Source organism: Ambystoma mexicanum, chromosome 6q, assembly GCF_040938575.1.
Source record: "Ambystoma mexicanum isolate Mex_15411 chromosome 6q, UKY_AmexF1_1, whole genome shotgun sequence".
Lineage (NCBI taxonomy): Eukaryota > Metazoa > Chordata > Amphibia > Caudata > Ambystomatidae > Ambystoma > Ambystoma mexicanum.
In genome coordinates, this window is record NC_090937.1 from 245,903,046 (window position 1) to 245,928,547 (window position 25,502).

The window sequence follows — 25,502 nt, forward strand, 5'->3', positions numbered from 1 at the left end:
GAACAGTGCAGTTGTGACAATGGCATGAAACCCCTTTAAAAGATCTTAAGGTCAACACCAGAATAACAGTGCCCCATTAAACAAGTGCCGGACAACATATGGTATGGTATGAGTAAATCGTGTTGTACCACTAGAGGCAGGCCGCACGTTACAGCTAGGGCTGCAACAAACTTCAACTTCGAGGAGGAATTCGGCCACCTTCCAGCTGAAAAAAAGCTTTTCAGCTCTGGCCAAATACCTTACTCCTATTTGACCCAGTTGACTACTTTGTCTTCTCATTTAAAGACAATGTAAGAACACATGGAGGGAATGATAGAGGAGTGTATATTCAAATGTAAAGGGAATTTAACATTGTCAGAGAGAATTCTTGATTAAATAACAGATCAAAGGTTTTGTGTTGGAGAGAAGTAATGAGGTTGAGTATGAGGTGAGCCCAACTTTCTTTTTCAAGGGCCTGTGGTGAAACTTGAAGATTTCACAACAGGTATTGGAGACCAGTAGGTCTGTGGTAGTCAGTTATATATCAGACAAAGTGTCACACCTCCGCTTTAAAGGCCTTTTAAGGGAACTTTGTATTGGGAAAGTTTGCCAGTTCCCCTGTGCACCGGTCTACTCAAGTGTATGTGGAGATGTAGCGGAGAGGAATCTGCTTGCATGGGACATAGTAAAAAAAACTCTATTTGGTTTGGTGAAATAGGTTTGGCTAGTGATAAGCAGCCATGGACTTGTATGTTTGCTTATGGGAAAACTTCTAAATGGATGAGGTGGTTCTTTTAGGAAAAGAGGCTGCAGAACAGTTTGTTTAAATGAAGGCACTGCAAGGGGGGCTGACATTTCCCCATCCATATTGACCTCTTGGGAGAACTTCAGTATTGGGAGATATTACTGTTACACTGCCGGCCAATCTAACTCAATTGCAAAAGTTGAGTTAGTTGAGTATTTGACCCATGTTTGGCTTCCAGACTCCTTTTCAATTTGTAAAAACTGGGGTTTCACCCTAGGTAGCCAAGGGTAAGCCAGGCATGGGCTCCTTGCTTACTGTGCCTTAGAGAGGCTCAGCTTCACCTCACTGAGGAGGTCCACCAAGGCCGAAACACGTGTCTGGGGTTGCTGATGGGACTCTTGTTCAGAGAAGAATTGCCTAGCATTTCGGTGCTGAACTACCCTTGATGGTGGGACAAAGACTGATATGCAAATGGATATTTATCCTCTGCAAAGGGCGCAGTGAGCTAAAACATGTTTGTAGACCCTCCTGAGTGAAAGAAATTCCATAGAACCGGGTATTTCACCCGAGTTTGTTCTCAGTAGAGGGGCTCCCACACTCCTTTTCAGCTTTGCAAGCTAGCATGAAAGGAATCCATTAGATGCCAAGTCACCAACTATGCAGAGGAGCATTTTGCAATGCATTTTCTTTGCCCACTATATGGCAGTATTCTGCCAGTGTAAAAGACATTTTTATTCTGATTATGACCATAAATGTCCATGCTGGTAAACCTATATGTGCTAGTATTCCCACATAAGAACATACTTATGTTTGCTTTTCCCAAGTTGCTTGTTATATAGCACTTAGCACACCCTAGGGTAAATAAATATTCAATAACTTAGTAGTGATATTTAAGTTTAAGGCTGTAGGGTAAATAATCAAGTTGCAGGGCAGAATGGACTGTCCTGGCACATGGACAGCAAGTATATATGAAATAAGTGAGTTCCCTAGACGGGGAACTCCTGTCCCCTGCACACTGTCTTGGGCTGGTCGCCAAAAGGTTTTGACAGTACCTTTTCAAATGTATATTCAAGGATTTTAGATATTTAAACACACAATGTTTGGGAATAATTTTCAATCATCAGAAGTAAAGTGAATGCTCATCTACATTTCTCAACATCGATTTGTTCCAAGTGTTTTATTCATCAAGAAAATGTTAATAACAAATTATAAAAGGGAATTTTACCAATTCATTTTGAGAGGATCTCTCTTCATCAGGGGATTTTTTCTCACGAAATCTCTACAAACAATAAAAAAAAACATTCATGTAAGTAAGTATCAACAGCATGATCTACATCTTATGGAAAATACCTCTAGTGTTCTGAAGTGTTCCGGAATAACCAATGTGTTATGCTTTTCACATGGTGACTTGTTATATGTACCACCCTGGTGATCAAAACAATTATCCCAATTACTATAATTAACCTGATGATGTTCAATTTAAATGCAAATAGGCCATTGTGTGCACAATCTCACCTGCCTCGTGACTGGGCTAGGTCTTTAAATTGTGTTCAACAGAGTCTGTTGTAGTTCTGTAAAAAAGTGCATACCTTGCTAAATAAAGAATATTATTTCTATCTGCCTCTCATTCAATATATTAAATTCAATACACCATATGGTATCGGTATGAACTCACCTCACTCATAGGTTCACTCTGTATGTGGGCTGATGTGGGGGATTCTCCAAAGGTTCCTGAAGTAATACAGTACTTCTTGTCTAAGAACAATGATACCCAAATCTGTAAGACTACTTATAGCGCATGACAATGCTTACAATGCAGTCAAATATATGTATTGGTAACTGACTGTTGTTATTGTCCATAAATCTCGAACTCACACCCTGTGGAGTTATTTCTCTGTTTGACTGCGGATAAGTAGATAGGTCGATGCTTTCCTTCTGTGTGTTACGCTCACCTTATCTCCGCAGGGGCGTCGGTACCATTGGGCGTGGAGGCGTCTGCTGGTCTGCTCGTGGTTGGGTCGGCTGCAATGCTTGCTAGCCCGTTTCCAGAGGGTGATTCCTATAATGAGGGGTTATGATGAGTGAAAGGTGCTACAGCCCTGGGCCCTCCACCATGCCCGTGCCCGACTCGTGAAACCTGGGTTTTCCCCTCTGGAACTCTCCTCACCTTAATTATTTCTTGTAGGCAAGCTCTCCTTCCTACTTCCTTCAGCAGGGGTGCAAATTAACCAAGTTGCTCCCTGGTTCACCAGTATGTCTGTGTAGTCCGAGCCGAGACCTGCTATGGCTTTCGCCTGCCGGGATCCGTGTTGGGACCCCTTTTCCTTGTTGGGTTAACATCTCTTTCCTTGTCTGTTTATATGTTCTTTCCTGTTGAGGTTTTGTTAAAATGTCTTTCCTTCTTGGTGAACCGTTTGGTTTATGTTCTTTCCTGTTCAGGTTGTGTTAAAATGTCTTTTCTTCTTGGATAACTGTTTGGTTCATGTTCTTTCCTTATTTCCGCAGGTTAACTGTGAAGGCTGAGAGCGGTGAAGCGGCTCCGGCACATGTGATGGGTGCGGAGGAACCCGGTGCCTGATCAGTATGCTTCCCTTCGTTTTGATGTTGCACTTGGGTCGCGGGGATGTCTCAGATGGTGCGTGCGTGACGCTGTGCTGTAATTGCTCCAATATCTGGTTGCCTTCACTAACCTGCTTTCTTTCCAGGTACCGAGTAACGAACGGAGCAATGCAGAGCTGAAGAACGTGTGCTGCTGCGGGCTGTGGACGGATCAGAGATTCAGGTAAGCATGTAGCTGCGGGTGGGCGAAGCTGAAAGTCCAGATTCCTAATGCTTTATTTTTGTTCTTGCCGGTCGCTGGTGAACGTATGCTGCCTCAGGGGCAGAGCAACGCGAAGCACGGTCTCAGGGAGGTGCATTGCTTATATAGCCAGCCAAGCCCGATCAAGCCCGATCAACCCAGGCCCACCCAAATACTGGTCTGCATGCGGCAGAAGGGGGTTTTGGCTCATTACCTGCCATGTTGAAATACCAGGAAGTTGCTAGGGTCTTGGTCTCATGCTCCTCATTCCCTATGAGCCTGGTGGCAGAGGTGCCAGGACAGGGTCCAGGTGGCTCTTCTTGGTCTTTTGCAGGTGCTGGTTAGGATTGTGCTCCGGATATGTCCCCGAAATGGTGCCAATGCCCCTACTACTGTATTGGGGGGGATGCGCTTGTGTGTTCCTGGACAGCTGACTGTGACACTGTGCCTCTCTGTGGGATCCATCTATATGTATTTAAGGGGCTAGCAGTATCAGTCATTGGAAGCCTTCAGTATTATTGTGGAGATGGCCAAGTCAGAAATCTAACAAGATTCCACTTACTTCGTTCTTTCTATCCAAGGACTTCTGGCCGTATGTCTGTGACACAATAAAATGCGTTCCTGTAAAATGGGTGCTTTTTGTAATGGTGTGATTTATCACTGTGACATCATCACGTAGTGACGCTGAAAACATCACGTATGTAAACAGTGCTTTTTTCTATTTTATTCTGACTGATCGCTCAAGATAAGCGATGTATTCATGGCCTCCCTATGTTTTCTACTGTGCTTTTTGTAGTAATCCCTAAAGGGGAATGGGGCAATAGCTATTCCAGTGTCAATTTCAAAAGGTATTAGGATCGCTCAACACCAGCAATGTATTCTTAGCCTCTCTATGTCTTCTACTATGCTTATTGCAGTGATTCCTAACAGGGAATAGGGCAATATCTATAACGATGTAAATTTCAAACAGTGTTAGGATGTGAATCTTTGTTATAAATATAGAATAGACATTGTCTGTAAGGTTATGCGTTAAATTACCCAAGGTAAAATACATGTGTTTCAAAAACATTCTTGATAGTGTCAAATCAAAATGGCGGTGTATAAATGACATTTATATTCATTTACGGATGACCTCTACCCCCTCTGGGTGTACAATGTAGTTTCATAACTCTATGTTGGATTAATCCCTGCTCCTGATGATAGATCCTATATTACATTAGCAACCTTTTTGTCAGTGCCCTATCAAATTGATAGTGCGGAATGTTACAATCATGGTCAATAGATGCAATTCAATGACAAAATGAGTCCCATGGTATACTATATATCTGTATACTCTTGTCCCCATGCAGTGGGCAGAACATACACCTTTTAACGACAATACAGATTCTGATCTTGAAACATCATGGGGTTAAGCTTACTCCATGGAGTGTCTAAAGTCCCTCAAATGGGGGAACCATCCAGGGGATTCACATTCATAGAAAGAGACCTAAATAGAAGTCCTTTTTCATCCCTAGTGCGGCTATTGTATCCAACCGTTGGATCCAATAGAGTTCGCTTTGGGCTAGTTTCTTGCCGATGTCCCCTCCCCTAGGCGGAGAGTGTATGATTTCTAGAACTACACATTTCATCTGTACTATTGTGTGTCTATTGTCATAGAAATGTCTGAATACTGGTGATCTGATGTTTCCCATCATTATGTTTGATTTGTGTTCTGTCCATTTCTCCTTAACTTTCTGGATGGTCTGTCCCACATAATATTTGCTGCATGGGCATTTCCAGGCATAGATTACATTCTTACTGTCGCATGTTGCAAAATCTCTAAGTATGATTTTCTTACCTGTTTTGAGATGTCTAATGCGATCCCCTTTGAGGATGTCCGAGCAATGCTGGCAGTTCAAACAGGGGAAAGTACCCATTTTGGGTTTATTAAAAGCTTCTGAGCTTGTTTATTTGGTCATTCTACTCTGATTCGAGTGTTCCTGATGTCCCTCCCTCTCTTATAGGCCATCACAGGCGGTTCTGTGAACAATTTATTACCTTAGGGTCCAATTTGACCGAATTCCAATTCTTTTTGATGGTCTTTGTTACTTGGTAGCTTAGTGCTGAATATTTTAATGTGTGTATCAGTCTGTTTGTTTCTCCTTTAGGTTCAGGGTTCAACAGGTCTTTTCTTTGGTGTGTCTGTGTTACAGCTACCGCTGTGCACAATATCTCTAATGGGTAACCCCACTCATGGAACCTTTTTATAATGAGATCATATTCTTTCTGGAGTGCTTCTCTGCTGGATACTATCCGTCTCAGTCTAGGAACTTGGCTGTATGGTAGACCTTCCTTTAGATGTTTTGGATGAAAGCTGTTATAGTGGAGGGTATTGTTGACGTCTGCAGGTTTTCTATAGATGCTTGTCGTCAATCTTCCCTCTGTGTAGGTGATCCATACATCCAGGAAATGTAGACTTGGTTCTCCGACTACCATTGTGAATTTAATGTGTTTTTGATATTGATTAATGTATTCAAAGAAACTTGTGAGGGCAAGACGTGTTCCTCCTCAAATGGCAATGACATCATCGATGTATCGTCTCCAGGCGAACAATATATTTGAGAACTAAGGTTCCTTGTGGAGTACATGTCTTTTCACAAAGTGGAACATGAAAATGTTTGCGTATGTATAGGCTGCAGACGAGCACATTGAGGTTCCAGAGATCTGTAGATAGAATGTACCCTTATATCAGAAATAATTGTTGTATAGGATTAGGTTTATTAGCTCTATTGAAAACACCGTATGGATTTGTATTTCTTCATGCTGTAGTAATAGCCATTCCATGGCCTCTATCCCTTGCGCATGGGGTATGGAGGTGTAAAGGCTGCTGACATCCAATGAGAAAAAAATCAGCTCAGTCTCTGTGAAATGTAATTCGCTTAGTAGACTCAGGAAATGTGATGTATCTTTCAGGTATGTTGATGTTTGTTGTACAAGTGGTTGTAGTGCCGTGTCCAGATAAATGGGCAAAGGATCAAAGATCCTCTCAGTCCCTGCTACAATAGGTCTAATGGTGGATCCACTGGGTGCTTATGTATTTTAGGTAATACATAAAATACCGGAATAATGAGATATCTCTAAATAAGGAACTCCAGTGTCTTAGTGTTCACCCATTCTGATTCTTTAGCTTTGAGCACAGTTTCTTCTATTTGTGTTTCTATCATGCTGGTCAGGTCTTGATCAAGTTCCAAGTAATCCTCTGATCTTGAAGCAATCTCAAACAACCCTGTATATATTGCTGTGTATCCATTATGACTAGGGCCCCACCTTTGTCTGTCGGTTTCATGGTTATGGTGGTGTCCTCTGCTAGTTCCTTGAGAAACTGTGCTTGATGTTTCCTTAGATTGCCTCTCGTATACGGACTATAATTGATTTTCCTCAAGTGCTTAGTCATCTTCATTTAAACATGTCTATCACCGGCTGATTGACCTGTGGGTGGAATGAACTTTTATTCTTTATCTCCAGAAAATCAAATGATCTAGTTCTTTCTTCTGTTTGTCGTAATCCCTCAAAAAAACCTTAAATTCCATCTTCCTCACTGATTTAAATAGATTAATTTCTTCTTCAAATATAGAACTATTATTGACAGGAATGGTGGATTATCCCAAATTCAGGCTGCCAGTCTGTTTTTTGTTCAGCTGTGTGGAGGAAAGATTGGTTATTATTGAGTTTGTTATTTGTTCTTTGTCCTGGGTTTTCTTTTGCCCTCTTCTGGTTTTCCTCCACCTAAAAAAGGCGTTTGTGTTAGTGTGGTGGTTGCGCCACTGCCACTTGCTTGTTCTGTTGGTATCTCTTCTATGTTTGGCACTGTAACTGCTACTCTGTTTACGGTGTTTACTGTGTTGAAAAGGTACAGCCAAACTTTTTTGGCGACTAGCCCAAGATAGTGTGCAGGGGACAGGAGTTCCCCGTCTAGGGAACTCACTTCATTTCATATATGCTTTCCCCATATTGCCAGTAATGCAACTATAAGAAAACATGGTTATACTTTCTCGGACAATATATTCTAGTATCCCCACCTAAACACAAACATCTGTTGTCTTTGCCCTTAACACCAGTAAAAAAATGTAATTCCACATTAAGAAAACATGTCCTTGCTAGCACACATGCCATCCCTTCCCCCATGTAAGAACACTCATCATTTTGCATTTGCGCTTAAAACCAATACAAAATGGCATGCCACAGTAGGAAGCTGTTTCTTGCTGGCTGCAAAAAATGTGCACCCATTTAAGAACACTCATCATGTTGTCTTTGACCTTGCCATCAGTACAAAAATTCCATGCCACAGTAAGAAAATATGTCCTTGCTGGCTGCAGAAAGACCCTCCTTTTCCCCCATGTAAGAACATGTGTTATACTGGAATTACCCTTAATGCAAGTAAACAATTCCAAGCCACAGTATGAAAATATCCAGTCTGCCAACCCCAGTCCACTACCTTCTTGACCACAACAACCTATCCTCCAAGTAATATCATGCGTCAAGTTGGCTTTGCTTTTCCCAAAAATGCCAGCAAAACATGCAATGCCCCTGTGATTAAACATCCATGCTCCAGTGCCTACCTGGGCCCCAGCCTCGCATGCACACACACATTCATACTCTTTCATCCACCAGTCACGCACCCATGCAGTTTCTCTCAGTACTTCACATGAGCGCAAGAGCACTCACATTGCATGCTCATCGACACGCACACTCGGAACTATGCACGCTATTCATACCGTATTCATTCATATGCGTGAACTTACAGACACCCCCTCACATGCACACATACACACATACAATCCTCGTACAGACGTATTCACACACACACACACACATTATTTTTTTTCCTCACCTGTTTCTCTCCAGGCTTGACCCAATGCCCTCCTCTGCAGGTCTTCGCCTCCCATGCTCCATGTAGACAGGAGGACGCAAAGAGAGCTAGCTTCCTGGTTTCTGACATATGTGTCGGAGCCATGGGGCGGACCCTGCTGCTCAGCACTTACCAGTAAACGCCCACTCAGCAAAGAGTGGGCATTTGGAGATTTTGCTCCGGCCTTGCCCACTCCGAGCCTGCCCTGTCCACTTGGCTGTGGTGATTCACTTCGTATGCTTGCACCTAAATGGGACACAGACCCCTCCTTCCTTGGTTGGCCCATAAGGGTGGTTTTCCTAGTCTATGAATAGACCACTCACGTGGCCCCACGACTCCTGTCCGGCTTGAGCTGCCTGGAACCATTTATACATTTCCATGTGAACTGCGAGGAAGTTGGGATGCTTAACTTTGCACTTAATGCAATGAATGATTCGCCACTGCAATTACACATCGCAATGGCCATTCCATACATCTGGACCAGGTTCTTTTTGATAATTCATTCTTTTCTGGACTGTCAGTAAGGATGATGCCTTGATGAAAATGAAGAGAAGTGCTGTCTTAAGTTATTGGTTTCTACCCAGCATGTGACTCCATATTTGGTATTCAGCGGAACGCATAACATGCTTTCCGGCACTCCATGGTAGCAAGAGCTGCTTCTACGTGAAACTAGAATCCCCTCAAAGCCGCTGAATTCATGACTTACATTCGCAAATGAGGCGTTCACGCAGGCGAGTAGTTCTTCCGCACTGAATTCCCATGGGCTCGGAATATATTTGCAAAACCCCCATTTCTGTAACAGCCCCAAGGTGAATGCTGGGAATCGTGCTGCTCTCTTTGTACATCGCGGATCCAGGGCTTTATGTGTGCATGGAGGCAAAGCCCCGAGAGGCAGTGCACATGGGATATTGGCAGGCAGCCCAGGTTTACGCGGCTTTGCCAGGAGGCGTGCATTCCAGCGCTTTTTGTTCTTCGGCTTGAAAATGCAAAACGGCTTGTTACCGTGTCACGAAGTCTCGCTGAACCCGCACCTTCTGCTCAATACTTTGCGGCAGATCGCTTGAGGCCGACTTCAAAGAGAAGCTCAAACAAAGGATTGTGGGAGAGCCAGACAATGGATTTGGCGGTGTCGTTCCCTTTCACACATATATACCAGAAAGCCCGGTTGCTGTAGTTTAAGCGCCAGTCACACATTTCCTTTAATTCAGCCATTTATAAAATGCTGTTCAACTTTTCCCAGGATGCCCTACGTCCAAGGATCCTCTCTGGGGATCCATTGCACATACAATTTCCCTTCAGTATGTCATGCAGCTTTGGGCGTGGGCATTCCAATGTATGGCGTTTCTATAGTAGCAGTAAACAGGCCTTAGATATGGATACTTTAAATAAGCTACTGCTTCACCTGATGACAAGGCTAATCTGCATATTGAGCAAAAAATCATTCATGCTAACACATTTTTTTATGCCTCTTTGGTTTAGAGAAACACTATCCGTAGAGGATCGTGGGAAAAAATAGCATAGTGCCTAAAGGGTTTAATTTAATGATATACATTCCACTTCCAGCAAATCATTGTGTTGCTAAAATTGTCAGATCCCCATCGTCTCGGCTTTCGGATGGTGCAGCATGATCTGTTCTAAGCTCGGGGTGCATCCTTCTGAACTCGTCCAGCTTCGAGAGATACCTGAGTATCCAGATACTTCCCACACACAGACTTTGTCTTCACTTCCGAATTGATCAACCCTGGGTGTGCCATGACATGTATTCCTAAAGGACGAGCTGTTCCTCGTCACTATCCAACCGGCTCTCTCGGCAGTGACCATAGATCCCTTCATGTCAGTGATGGTCAATGGCAGGAGGTCAAATGGTGGTGTGACCTTGTGAGACTGAGTCTGCCGCACCAGGACATGACTGCCAACACTTAAGTTTGCTTGCTTAGCCCGTTTTTTGTGGTCTGCTTACTCCTTCATTTTGTCTCTAGCCTTTTTGTCCCTGCTCCTCGCATCCTGCTCTTGTGTGCTCCTCTGCTCCTGCTGGGTCTCTTGGGGTAACCGTGAGCGCACAGGTCGGCTAAACATTAACTCTGCTGCACATACTCCTGCAGAGTTGTGGGAAGTGTTCCAGGAGTCCCGCAGGAGCTGGTACAGTGATTGCTCAATGGGCATGTGGGTGATGTTGGCTATCCTGATGGCCCCATGTATATTAGTCATGAATCGTTCCACTGCTCCATTTGCCTGGGGCCACAGCGACGTAACCTTCCTGTGGTCGAATCCCATGTAGCAGGCAAAATTATGAAAGTCTTTACCAGTGAATGGGGGTCTGTTGTCGGACTTGACAACCGTGGGGACCCTGTATGTGGACAATATCCGGTCTAGAACGGGGATCACGGCCACGGCAGCTGTGGATGGCACTATCTCTGTTTCTCGGTATCTCGAATGTTCGTCAAGTACTACTAGTACCACTGGGGAATCCCCTGGGGTGGGGCCCGACGCTGGCTCTATTATATCAGCTTTTACAAGGGCGAGAAGTTCTTTTTCCATCAGGTGTCTTGTGTTAAATGGGATGCCCCAGAAGTGTTGTGCTATTGGTTTCACCATCTTGTCTGTGTGTAGCTGGATTTTCCATGCCCTTAATTTTCCGACTCCTTTGTAGAGTCTGGGGAATCTTGCCACCGGGCGATATGTACTTGTCGGCCATTACTTCATATAGTATGTGAATGAGTCCCATCTATACAGCTGATTTAAAACTCAGTATGCACACACTGGTGACCTCAGTAGCAAGGACCTGTATAAGGATGCAGTCCTTCTTGTCTTTGTGTCTGCACAAGGTTGTGAAGGCTCCAAGGCATGGGAGAGGTACCTTCGCCGCATATGCATAGATGGCAATGCATGCTTTCTTTAGTTTGGGACTTTGAGCGAGTTTGCGGTATTCGCATTCAGGCATTGCGTTGATTGTGGCCCTTGAATCAACGAGGAAGTCAAAGTCTTTTCCATGGATCATCAGTGGTAGTTTGGGTCTGTCTTTTGAGGCAACAGGGTTACCAAGGGCATACAGATATCCTCTCTTCCTCCATTCTGCGCTGGACTGGGATTGGGACTCACTCGTGAATGGCGTGTTTGTGTGCAGGTGGTGGATCTGCCTCCTTCCTTCTGCGACGGGCCTCTGGAGACAGGGAGTTCTTTGGTCGAGTGTGACACCTTTCTTTGTGGTATCTTGTCTCAGAGATTCTGGGTCTCTCCTTCCTATGCAGGCCGGGAGGGGACTTGTGTCGGTGTTGTTTTTGATTCAAAGGGCTAGGCCTTGGGGTTTCTCCACATCGTTCAGGAGTGGTCTTCTTCCCCACAAGCTGAGCATATCTGGCCGACAGCTGGACATGACCCATCATATGGTAGATCATAGGCGCAACAGAAATATTGTTGTTTCTCCAATCCAATGTATTGGGATGGGTGCTGGTGCACCATGAGTTTATTCACAGCTTTGTCTTTGATGCTGGGTGCAGAAGAGATGTGGGCTTTGCTTAGGGTGGATATTTGTATGTCCAGCGCCGATGTTGTCCTTGCTAGCACAAGGCTTTTCACTAGAATGTACGGCACTTATAGCAGTTTCTTTTTAAGGTGTATCGACTCACACCCTGCTATGACTTGAGACTTGATGACTTCCTCATTGTTGTATAGATGAAATTCGCAAGGTTTTATTTTGGATTTGAGGAGTGTGACAAACTTGTCTATGCTCTAACCGGGCAGTTGCATCATGGTATGCAACACGTGTCTCTCGTAGTCCACGTTCCTATGTATTGCCAAGTGTTCATTCAGTATTTTTTTGAGGTCCTGGTATTTGTATTCAACGTCCTCTGGTAGCTCAAGGATGATGTCCCATACTTCCAGGCCAGCCGTGAGGGTAAGTAGTCCTATGATGCACTTATCTTCCTGCGGGCCGAGGGCATCTCGATAAGCATCAAATTCCCTCATCCACCTATCTCATCTCGGTCCTACGCTGTTTGTATCAGTGGTATCAAAAGAAGCAGGGATGCCAGTGGGAATGCATCCCTCCTTTGAGGCAAAGGCACAGGTGCAGGCGCAGGGTTTTGTCCTTGTGCTGGGTTAGACATGCCTCAGGTGGGAGGCTGGGGCACTCCACCCCATTCTGGTCACTTGGGGTGGCGCGAGGGCTTCTCTCGTCTCACTGGATCCTTCCCCTGGTGCTGCAGTGGGCTGGTACAGGGCCAGAAGTATCTCTTACTGAAGCCTTCAGCCTTTGTTTGGGCCTGCTGTGTGATTCCAGTGACTGGGCTTCCCCCTGGGCATGTATGTATCCCTTATTTCCAAGGCTTATTGAGGTACCTGTTTCAGCCATGTGTCTGGACACCTCTTGATCAGCTGGGCCAGATTCACTGTCACAGAAACATCATCCGGCTCTCACACATGCTGTAGTGTGACCGGGTTCATCAGCTGGCAGTTGGTGCGGGAGTCATTTGGCAGGCATTACTCACGGCCCTGTGTGAAGCAGGGCAGGTGGGCCAGCAGCCTCTCACTGTGGCCCGTCCCCTCAGGAGTTGCCTCTCCACCGTGATGGCGAGGTACATGGCTGCCATGCGGATGGGGCGACGTGCCGGGAAACACCAGCGACGTGTGTGGACAGAAGCTGGGGCTGGTACCTTTTCACCAGTGTCAGATTCCCACCTGGGAACAGAGCGCACGCACCTGCACCTCAGCGAAGTAAAGACACAGCCACACTGGATACCATCAGGCATGAGACTGATTTATTGGCACGCTTGGTGCGCATACACTAACATTGGTCATGTGACCAAACCTGGTGCACCGCCGTATGACCCTGGGTTCAGGTGATCACACGCGACGCTACAATATTGTCCGCCGGTAAATCATGAAAAATAGAACTGTACAAAATCAAGGTAACACAGAAACAGATCACTATAAAGAACTTTCATAGGGAGAAGTCAAATGGAGCAAATGGGTCATATACCGAAACTGGAACATGGCACAGTTTTGGGGTGCATCTCTAAATGATGATGTGTAGTATCATCATGTTTTTAGAAATAGCTCATTCTCTCATCAGCAATAAACCTCCAGTCTGTCAGCTCCTACTAAAGTCTCTAACAAAATGTCTTTCCCTGAAGCTGGTAGGGTTCTTAGATTGGAACCCAGGTCACAGGGGAAAGTTCCATCTGAAGAAGTATAACACCCCACAACCCTTCCGATTGGGCATTATATCTTGAAAGTCTTTTGTACACCCACTGTCTGTCCATTACTCTGTAGGATCTTCAATATCTGGTGGGAGTTCTACACACAGGTGCAGATTCCTTTAGTTGAGATGCATTTGGCCTCCCAACTTCCTGTCCCACGTTGCATACCCTATTGTCTTCAGTGACTATGGATGGGGGACCTACTCTCATAACCCTAAGGGGTTCACTGTACCTGTCGAGGCCCTTCTCAACCTGATGTGGGGTTATTATGCAGACATGGCTACCAACACCAAATTTGTGGGTCTTGATGCATGCTTTTATACATGTGCTTCTTTGTCTCTGCAGTCTGCTTTTTATTCTCTCCCTAATGTCTTGAGGTGAGTTTTGGGAGGCAGGTTTGGTCAGCCAGAAGTCTCATCTAATATGTTTGGATCACTTACCTCTCATGAGTTTGAAGGGAGGCTCACCAGTGGCTTAATGCTTATGGATCTTTTAGGAAAAAAGCATTTGGCGGATGCCTTCACTGATTGGGTAATTGGATTTGACTAGGAGCTGCACAATGCTCGTAACTACCCTATTAAATATCTCCACAGGTTCATTGGCTTGTGGGTGATAGAGAGCTGTTCTACACTGCTGGAGTCCAATTTGGGTAAGGAACCCCTTCATCTATCTCAACACAAGTTATGTCCCAATGTCAGTGACCAAGGATTTTAGTATCCCTTTGTCATGAAAAGCACCTAGGCACTTGCAGTAATCTGCACTTGCATTAACCTACTGAATTATCCAGCATGTATTTAGAGCTTATTCGAAGTGTGGAGGAAAATGCTGAACCAGCCAGGCCTCTCGAACTGAGTGAGCCAGCATGCTTGCGAGGGGTTAACTTCTAAGGCCCTTCTTGAAGACATAAACATCTAGTTTTGCAAGAAGCCCTGTGCAGCATTTAGGAGCCAGGCACAGCCTTTCTCTTCTTCCGCTCTGCGAGTCCGGTGCACTGATAACCCAGGAATGTAGAAAGGCGCTTCCCACAACAACGTACCTGGAGCCTGAGAGCCAAACTCTGGATGTAACTTTCCAGTCAAAAACATGTTTTGCTGCATGGAAGGTTTTAGCCCAGAAGATTCTCGAAGAGCTGGTACGTCATAGTGATTTACGCGCAGCCCCTAATAAGAGAACTCTACCAGGGCCAGTTAGGGCAGGACTCTTCCTGGGCTGTTCGTGAGACGCGCGCACGGAGAGAGACAGTGCCTGGATAACCAGCCAGCACTAGAGGAAAGAGGCTCCTGGCATCACATCCCTGCTCTGGTGCAGGCTTTCGTGGGCTAGGCCAGTCCCTGAGGGGTGCCGGGCACACTGAGTGGCGTTGGTCCTGGGTGTGATTCTATCGTCAACGATTCCTAGGAGCGTAAGATCCATTGCATATCCATCTGTAACTGATAATTTGTATTATTCAGCTTGCACTTTCGTTCCCGTACTATTGAAAACTGCTGCTTGATTCTGATTAGTCACTGTAGTAAATAAATGCAAGCACAAAATCTTCTGAGTGAGTGGCTTTCTTCCAGACTGAGTTCATTGTGCTTCGCATAGATTCTTACTTGTGAGGGAGCGTGATTAGGAGTGTTTATTGCACCACGGGCTGGCCCCAGAGGGGCGGTGCAGGTTCCCCTTTTCACTACATTTGGCATAGTCGATTGCAGGATTTGCGAGCACAATGCCTTTCAGGAAGAAACAGGGGAAGGATGAATGCAATGAAGGGGATAGTGCACTCTGCCACATTCCAGAATGGCCGGCAACGAATGCCTGGTCGGGTGTAGCAGACATTTTGCATCAGTACTCTGCGCCGAGGGCACGGGACATGCTTGAAAATTATGTTTCCCTGGTGGTAATTAGTGAATGTTTGGAGAGTTTACCGCTTGGGAAATGCAGAAGGGAGCAAAAAGCAGCAGGAAACGTGGGCTGGTTGTTCCTGTAGGCACTCAGGAAGTTGCATGAGAATGAATTGCTTAAAGATGCACAGATTCGTAAATTAAATGATGAGATTTCCCTGCTCCAGGAGTTACAAATCATAATGAGAGTTACCCTTGAATCGTCCGTTAAGCGGGCTGATCAGATGGAGGACAGGTGTGCCTCTTTAGCTGTGCGTGTACCCAATCAAAAGTGCAGACAGCGGCGAGGCAATCCATCAAAGATAAGGATTCAAGCATTAATTAGAAAAGATACTTGGGACCCAAATTCATGGTCTGGTGAGGTTAGCGATAGCGAAACAGTACAGACATTTGATTGGGATGTACCCGTAGAAGTCAGACTTGCAGAGCTAGATTGTTCTGAGAGAGAGGAGCTGGAATGTGCTCCAAAGAAGTGTGTTTATCCAGTGCGGCCGTTAATCACTAACAAGTCAAAAGGCCAAACTGGTGGTGGAAACATTCAGAATACTAGGATTGTCCACGATTATACACAGACAGAGCTTTTAGACCTTGTCAAGCTGTTTAGACAGCGATCAGGTGAACAGATTATGAAGTGGCTTTTGAGAGGGTGGGATACCGGTGCAGATGGCATCTTCTTAACCCCAGAAGAATTATTAAAAATGGGTTCAATCACTACTAATGTAATGCTGGGACAGATGTTGCGCGGCGTGCTGGGGCAGCAAGGGTCGCATTCCTTGTTTAATTGGCTTCAGACTGCTTTAATATATTTGTATGCAAGTCCAATGGATATGGAAGAAATGTGGGGCCCTTGGGGTTCACTACCCAAAGCGACAGATCATTTTAGAGAGATTGGTTTACAGTGCGCAATGTACAGTGCAAATTTTGCAGGGCCTGATATGGAACATTTTACTGCAGGCATGCATGAGTGCTTGCTGCGGAATGGCCCGGGTCACACGAAGGGAGCATTGCTTTCATTGCTGGGTCCAGCGCAAGGTAAAGCCATTGGTGAGGTTGTACTGTTACTAGGGCAATTAGAAGGGCTGGATGTACGCAAAGCCGCGCGCCTAGTGGAGGCGAGTAATGATTCAGAGAAAAAGCATGGCAAAAATGCAAAGTCTAAAGAGAAAACTGACACTATTGAAATTACGCGCAGGCAAATGTGGGTGGACCTGCTAAAAGCGGGAATTCCAAAGGAAGAGATAGACGATAAACCCACACCTGTGCTGCTTGAGAAATGGAAACAATTGCAGAAGCAGGGGTCAGGCAAAACTAAGCCTTCTGCACCATCTGAGGAAGAGGTGTTGAAGCCCAAAGTGCGGGCAAAAGTGTACCCTGATTTGGCAAAGGACAAATGGGAGGTCCCAGACCCCATTTTTGATTGAAGGGCTGGCTCTGTCTTTGAGGTACGGTTAATAAAGAGGACCAGTCCCAGAGACAGACGCCCTTTTGTACCACTTACCTTGTATTTGAATGACAAAGTGAAAGAGGTTTTGGCTCTATTAGACACGGGAGCTGAGGTAACCATTCTGAATGGCAATCCCAATAAATTATCTGGTCCCAGAGTTTTGGTCAATGGGTATGGGGGAGCAGAAACTGTTGCAAAAGCATTCAATGTAAAGATGTCAATTGGCGAGGGATTGCCCTTCACAGCAAATGTCCTGATTGCAGACATACCTGAGTATATACTGGGAATGGATGTGTTGTTGGGCAAAAGTGTGACTACAGATTTAGGTGAATTTGTTTTTGGCAATCGGAAAATCCATGTGAGAGTTGTTAACACCGTGGTGGTTGGGCATGCGAAATGGTCCCCTTTGCATTTACCTCCTCCTGCTGAGCCAGTGTGCGTGAAACAGTATATGCTGCCAGGCGGGCACAAAGAGATTGGTGAAACTATTCAATCATTGGTGAAAGCTGGCATAATGAGGCCAGCAGTCAGTCCATTCAACTCTCCGATCTGGCCTATCCCCCGCCCAGATGGGGCGTGGCGTCTGACAATTGATTTTTGCGCCTTGAACAAGAAGGTGCCACACTTAGCTGTGGTGGTGCCAGACAAAATTACTCTGATTGAAAATCTTAAGAGAGAAGTGGGTGAATGGCATGTGGTCCTTGACTTGATCAATGCATTTTTCTCCATTGGTATTGAAGCTGAATCACAAGACCAATTTGCTATCACTTGGGGAGACAGACAATTTACATTAACTAAATTGCCCAGGGGTATTTGCATAGTCCTACTCTGTGTCATGGATTGATTGCCAGAGACTTGAAGATGGTACAGTTGGATGATGTGTATGTTGCCCACTATATTGATGACATCATGTTAACCACTGTTGAGAACTAACATGTAGAAAAAGCTGCTGAGAAGTTGATCACACACATGCAAAACCGGAGGTGGGCCATAAATCCCAAAAAGGTACAGGGGCCCGCTCAAGAGGTGAAATTCCTAGGTGCAATCTGGTCTGGGTCAGTTAAGAAAATTCCTGTCCCTGTGATTGACATGGTTCAGCAGATGAGTCCACCAGCAAATAAAAAAGAGGCACAAAGATTCATTGGGTTAATGGGTTTTTGGAGAAATCACATACCTCATTTAAGCCTGATGCTGAAACCCATCTACAAAGTCACCAGAAAGAAACATGATTTTACATGGGGCCTATAGCAACAGTCTGTCTTTCAGCAGGCTAAGGACGCTTTGCAGAATTACATCACGCTGGGCCCCATGACGAAAACCTATCCTTTTGAACTGGAAATTCTGGTTTACAATGATGTTGCTGGTGAAACAAATTGCTGCAGGGTACTGGGCTCTAGTTGAGACTGAAAGAATCACAGGCGAGCAACCAGTGACAATATGTACAGAAATTCCGATCATGGGCTTGGTGCATGACACAGCTGCAAGTGGGAAAAGTGGCAGGGCGCAAGACGCCACTCATGTCAAATGGAAATGGTATTTACAGCAACGTGCGAAAGCTGGCCGCACAGGGGTCTGCAAGAACAAATGCTGGTGGCAGTGGATCTGGAAGGGATGCCTGAACCGAGCACCCCAGTGGCGTTGCCAGAATCTCCCTTCAAAGTCGCACCCGCCTATGATACATTGACAGAGGAAGAACAACATTTTGCATGGTTCACGGACGGCACCGCAAAGTATGATAAAGGGCAAAGATACTGGCAAGCTGTTGCATTCCAGACCCACCGAGAAACACTGCTGATGAGAGAAGGTGTGGGAGGATCCAGTCAATATGCTGAACTGCAGGCGGTGGCCACCGTGATTGAACAGGTGAACGAGACAGAGACTGCATACATATACACAGACAGTTGGGCCACATATCAGGGCCTGACACTTTGGGTACCGGCATGGAGAAGAGATGGCTGGCAGATCAAAAACACTCCAATCTGGGGAGGGCCTGACATCTGGGAAGAGATGTAGTGCAAAGGTGAGAGGTGCAAAATCTGCATTGGGTATGCTGATGCACACATGCCCCCTGACACCTCACTGGCTGCCCTGTTCAACAATGAGGTGGATTAAATGGCAAAGAATCACCCAGTGACAACACCTGAAGAAGCTGAGGTATTGCAAGGAATGGCGGACTGGACACACCAAACCTCAGGGCATCTAGGGCAAGCAGGAACCTATGAATGGGCTAAGAGGAGACAAATGCCCATTACCATGGGTCATGCCAAGCAAGCTGCCTCCCAATGTTCTGTGCGCTGTGAAGTTGTCATGACCCCCAAGACTCCAGTCAGTAGTATTGGCAGCATCTGGTCTAAGAACATGGCGACATGGCGCAGAAAACTGGCTTTTGCCACTGCTTTAGGCAATGCCCCTTTCAAAATGGCCCCCGGGTTGGGACCGATCAATGTAATCCAACATGGCCCCTAGAGGGCCAACTGTGGAAACATCCATGGTGACCTAGTGGTTCTGGGTGGGCTCAGGGCTATATAAACCCCGCCCTGAGCCACACCCAGCGCTTAGCATTCTCCCCGCTCTGCAGAAACGTGACACTGCCTGTCACAGTCTGACTCCACTCTCATCCTGCGGCTCCAGTCATCTGGGTTCTTCGATCCCAGCAATGCAGAAGAAGCAGCAGAGAATCCTCAGACTCAGCCCACATCCAAGAAGAAGCAGCAGGTTACTCGCCGGCTCCGTTTGCATCACTGCAAACAGCTGATTTCTCGTCGGCATCGCAGAGGGGAACAGCTGTCACTCATCAGTAATGCAGAAGCAGGCACCAGCTGATCTCTGCCTCGTTGGCTCGCCCACGTTGCAGCTCATTTCTTCTACTCGTCAGCAACGCAGAAGGCAGGCACCAGCTGATCTCTCCCTCGTTGGCTCGCCCACGTTGCAGCTCCATTCCTCTGCCTGCAATTAAAGCATACGGGGAAGGGTAAGAGACAGTCATTAACCACCACGCCCCTCCCCATCCAGTGAACTTACCTTGGTCCGCTCCTACTCCCAAAGGGCTTTTCACTACCGCAGGGCTCAGGCGGTCCTCCGACCTGCAAGAGAAAAGAAGTATGATACTTAGTTAAGTGACAGACATTTGAAGGCTCCCCAGAACCTAGTTGAGCCACATGGTATATTGAAGACTTGCATTGTAAGACTTAATCAGCGCAGAACTGTGCATTGCAGCAAAGGATATATACAAGGCGGTTGTGTGCGCTGCAGCAGGCCTGGGCCACCTGGACCCAGTGACGGAACTGGGCAGAATTGCAACACCGCCTAGAATCCAGTGAAGAAACTGGGCAGGACATTAAAGACTCATACCCATCTAAGGATCCAGCAGCTCCGAGGAACCTGGAACCTCATTTCTCAATCCGGATCACTCCCCCACATTCCGTCCATTGGGTGACTAAACCTGCAGTGGGCAGAGTGAGGAGGAGTGTTTTGGGCAACTGCGAGAACCACAGACCGGACCAGAACCCGTCGACAGACCGGACCAGGCACTCCTGCTGGGCCCCAGAGGTAAGCGTTACAGAAGTGAAGCAATATCCACTGGAGAGGAAGCCTCAAGGCCCTTTGAGAAGAGGTGAAAGAGCTGCTAGCGTATGGCAAGTTGACTACATTGGCCCTTGGCTGCACGAGAATGGGAAGCATTATGTGTTGACCATGGTAGACACATATTCGGGACTGCTGCTAGCCTATCCTGTTGCCCATCCAGATCAATGGGCTACCTTGCAAGGAATGGAATACCTCATCAGGCACTATGGTATTCCGGATGAAATCCAATCAGATCAAGGCAGCGATTTTGCATGACATAATGTGCAGAACTGGGCACTAGAACAAGGTATCAAATGGACACTGCACATCAGTCGGTACCCCAAATCCTCTGCTCTGGTGGAGCACAGCAATGGGCTGCTCAAGCAACAAATAAAAAAACTGACTAAGACTCACACTCTCAAGGGGTGGTCCAAACACCTGGCACAAGCACTGTTTGAACTGAACAATCGTCCGTTGGGAAACCGGCAGACACCCTTTGTGAGACTGACAAGTGAGAAGGTGGAATCCACAAAGACTCTTATTGTGATGAAAACAGACAAAGAAGCGTAGCTGCCTGTGCAAGCTACTGCAGGCAGCATTGGACTTGATTTATCTACCTATGAAGGTGATGTTATACCAGCGGGGCAAACCAAATCCATTTCGCTGGTTTTGGCATCAAATTGCCGGGTGGCACCTATGGACGCATCGCTGCACGATCGAGCCTGTCGAAAAAAAGGCATTGATATTTTGTGAGGTGTGATTGATCCTGATTATCGAGGCACTGTTTCGGTACTCTTACATAATGCTGGTGCATCTGCGGTACCATTACCCAAATATGACCGAATTGCACAATTGATTTGTGAGCAAGCAGTTGTTCCCCTAGTGGTTGAAAGTAAGCAAGCCCCAGAAACCACCCTCAGGGACAAGAGAGGCTTTGGTAGCACAGGGAAAAAGGTGTGGGTTCACCATCCAAACAAAAAGCCTGAGGCTGGGAAGGTGTTAAGTCAAGGCGTTGGAAGTATTTATGTTGTACTATTACAGAATTCTGACATGCCTGTTTATATCCCTGCTACTAGGCTTACACCACAAACGTAGCACGATGTAACGCTCACCTGATTCCCACGGAGGCGCGGGTCTTGGCAGGAAGGTGTCTGTAACACGAAACGTGATGTGCAGGATTCGGTTGGCTTCTGGGGTCGACCCTCTCCGCACTGTGTGTCGAACTCGAAGGGTGAGGTTTCTGCAGGTGAAATAATATGGGGATTAAAGGTCTGGGTTGCTGAATGTCCCTATCTCTCTCCTCCCAGCTTGTCTGTTGAACCCCCCTCCCAGGTCAACGTGCTCACCTTAGATAGGTGAATGCTGGGCTCTCCATCTGCGTCTAGTGCAGGGTGCCGTTGCCAGTTCCTTCACTGGTGAAACGTGGGCCTCTTGACTTCAGAGGATGGGTACCGTCGTTGACTGCACGACCGGTAAGTTTCTGGACACCTTTAGTCTTTATAGTCTTTTATGCGTGGCACTGAAGCGCCTGGAGTTGCGTAAGTATGGCAGCGCTCTTACTGTCTCTTTCTTTGTCTTTGCAGGAGACGATGCAGAATGAAGAAATCCGGAATACGCCACGTGCCGGTAAGTGTGACACTGCTATTGTCTTTGCAGTTGAAGATGCGGCGTGAAGAATCCGGAATGCACTGCGTGCCAGTAAGTAGAACAATGCTGTTTATCTTGGTGCAGATGCAGCGTGAAGAATCTGGAATGCACGGCGTGCCGGTAAGTAAAATAATGCTGTTTGTCTTTGTGCAGATGTAGCGTGAAGAATCCGGAATGCACGGCGTGCCGGTAAGTAAAATAATGCTGTTTGTCTTTGCAGGCGAAGGAGCAACGCGAGGCACGGCAGCTGCCGATGGATCAGGTAAGCAAACACTGCGTGTGAAAGTTCATTCTGCTAACCTGTGGTTTCTTATCTTTTGCAGGTGCTGATGTTGCTCGGATACCGGAATGGTGAGTATAATTCTTGCAGGTTCAGGATCCAAAGAAGAAAAGCTGGAGCAGACTCGGTGAGCGTTCTGCTGCAGATGCAGAATAACGCGAAGCACGTTCCATCAATCGGGTGTGGTTTAAATAGCCTTGGAGTGATGAGGCGACTCCTTCCACGGCCCCGCCTAGGTCAGAAAAGAGTTCCTGCTTCCAGAAGAGTTCCAGTGGAGTTGTGCTGCCCCACCCAGGTAAGAAAAGTAGTCCCAGTTCACAGAGGACTTTTAAGAGTCTGGCAAGTCAGCAGCATGGTCTGCCGCAGGTAAGTCCACCCAAGCATCTTCACACCCATGATGAGCCCGGCGCTTCCAGTGCCGGGACCGAGGCTTCTGATGAGCCTGGTGCCACCGGCGCCAGGACAAGGTCCAAAAGGTCCCTGTGGGGACCGGCTGGTGCCTAGGATCAGGGTTAGGGGCCTGCTTCCAAGGACGTTGGGCTGATCCTGGCTCCTTGGAAGCAGTGATCATGACAGTATCCCCCCTCAAGGCCCCTCCTAAGTGTGTCTTCTCCGGGGGCTTTGGCTTGTCGGGGTGATTCAGATGGAATCTCTTGACCAGACGAGGTGCGTGGACGTGTTCTGAGGGTTCCCAAGACCTTTCCTGGGGACCGTATCCTTTCCAATCAACCAGATAGTATAATTTAGACCTGGAAATTTTGGAGTCAAGGATGTTCTTCACTTCAAATTCGAGTTCTCCGTCTACCAAAACGGGTTCCGGGAGTTCGGTCAATCGGGTTTCTGGTTGTACTGGTTTTAATAAGGAGACATGGAATACTGGATGTATTTTCATATGCGTAGGTAATTCCAATTTGGCAGCCACCGGATTAATTATGGCAGATATGAGGTAGGGCCCAAGGTATCTCGGGATGAAAGTGCGGGGTCCTTTTAAAGGCAGGTGCTTAGTGGATAACCAGACTTGATCTCCTACAGCGTAGTGAGGGGCCTCTTTACGGTGCCGATCGGCTGCCTTTTTGAATTGAGCTTTAGCTCTTTGCAGATGGGCAGTGGCTTCCTTAAAAGCACAGGTGATCTCCGAATGCAAGTGATCCACAGCAGGTGCTTCAATTTCTTGGGGAGGATCCAGGTGGGAGGTTCTAGGATGGTGTCCATATAACAAGAAAAAGGGAGTCTTCCCAGTTCCAGAATGAGTCGAATTGTTGTACGCGTATTCAGCGATCCAAAGAATGTCCTTCCAGGGGTTTTCTGTTTGTTGGAGCATGCAGCGTAGATATTGTTCTAGTGTCTGGTTTGTCCTTTCGGTTTGTCCGTCAGTTTGGGGATGGTGACTGGTCGAAAGTCTTACATCAACTTGGGCTAGACGACAGCAACTGCGCCAGAAGTGGGAGATGAATTGACTTCCCCTATCGGAGACTAAAACCGAAGAAAAACCGTGTAAGCGAACAATGTTTGCCAAGAATTCCCGGGCCAATACTGAGGCTGAAGGCAGACCCTTCAAGGGTATGAAGTGAGCCATTTTCGAGAATAGATCCACGACTACTAAGATGGTAGTATATCCCAAGCATGGAGGTAAGTCCGTGATAAAATCCATGGACAGGGTATGCCATGGACAGGGAGGGATGTCAAGTGGCTGTAATAGGCCGGCTGGTCTTTGCTTTTGACTTTTATTCTGGGCACACACACCGCAGGAGATTACAAAGTCTCTAATATCCCTTTTCCACGATGGCCACCAGAAATGTCTTTTGATCTTTTCCATGGTTTTGGTAATGCCAGGGTGCCCCTCCATTAGAGAATCATGATAACCGGAGATTACTTGTTTTTGTAGTTTCTCACAGGGCAAGTGCAATTGTCCTCGGAAATATGGTAGGTCTTGATCTACTGAGAAATCTTTTCCCTTTAATTGCCAGTCCTGCAAATCGGTCGGAGTTAGGAGCGATTTCACCGTGGTCTTGATGTCTGCAAAAGATTGAGTGCTGACCAAACCCAAAATCCTTTGTTCTGGGATTATGGGTATTGGATCTGGATTGATCAAATGTTCATCTACTCCCATCCGGGAGAGGGCATCCGCTTTTCCGTTCTTACTGCCTGGTCGATAAGTAATTATAAAGTCAAATTCTGCTAGAAACAGAGCCCAACGAAGTTGTCTGGAAGACTGAGCTTTGGCTGTCTTTAGGTATTGTAAATTGCGGTGGTCAGTCATTACGGTGACTGTGTGTCTGGCTCCTAGAAGATAATGCCGCCAGGCTTTAAAGGCCGATCTGATGGCCAAAAGTTCCTTGTCTGTAATTGAATAGTTGATCTCAGGAGGCGAAAACTTGCGGGACCAAAAAGCAACCGGATGTAGTTGGTTTGTGACCAAATCTCTTTGTGATAACACTGCTCCCATAGCAAGACTAGAAGCATCCGTTTCCATGATGTAAGGTAGTTCTGGGCGAGGATGTTTTAAAACAGGTGCAGGAATGAATTTAGCTTTTAAGTCTTGAAAAGCTTGTTCCGCTTCAGAAGACCACTCAAAACGTTTGTTCTTTTTCAACAGAGCGGTGATGGGCTGGACTATCCGGGAAAATTCAGGAATGAATCTGCGGTAAAAGTTAGCGAATCCTAACATGCTTTGAACTCCTTTTACAGAGGTTGGTGATGGCCACTTGATAATTGCATCAACCTTCTTTGAATCCATATGGACTCCGTTAGGTGACAATATGAATCCCAGGAACTCGACTTCTGTTGCGTTGAAGACGCATTTCTCAAGCTTAGCAAAAAGACTATGTTGACGCAATCTCTCGAGAACCTTTTTAACATGTCTCTGATGTTCTTCTTCCGATGATGAATAGACGAGGATGTCGTCAATGTAGACAACTACACACACGTCAATGAGTTCCCTAAGGACATCGTTCATAAAATATTGGACAGCAGCAGGAGCATTACACAGTCCAAAGGGCATCACTTGATATTCGAATAGCCCGTACTTGGTGCGAAAGGCCGTTTTCCATTCATCGCCCTCTTTGATTCTTACC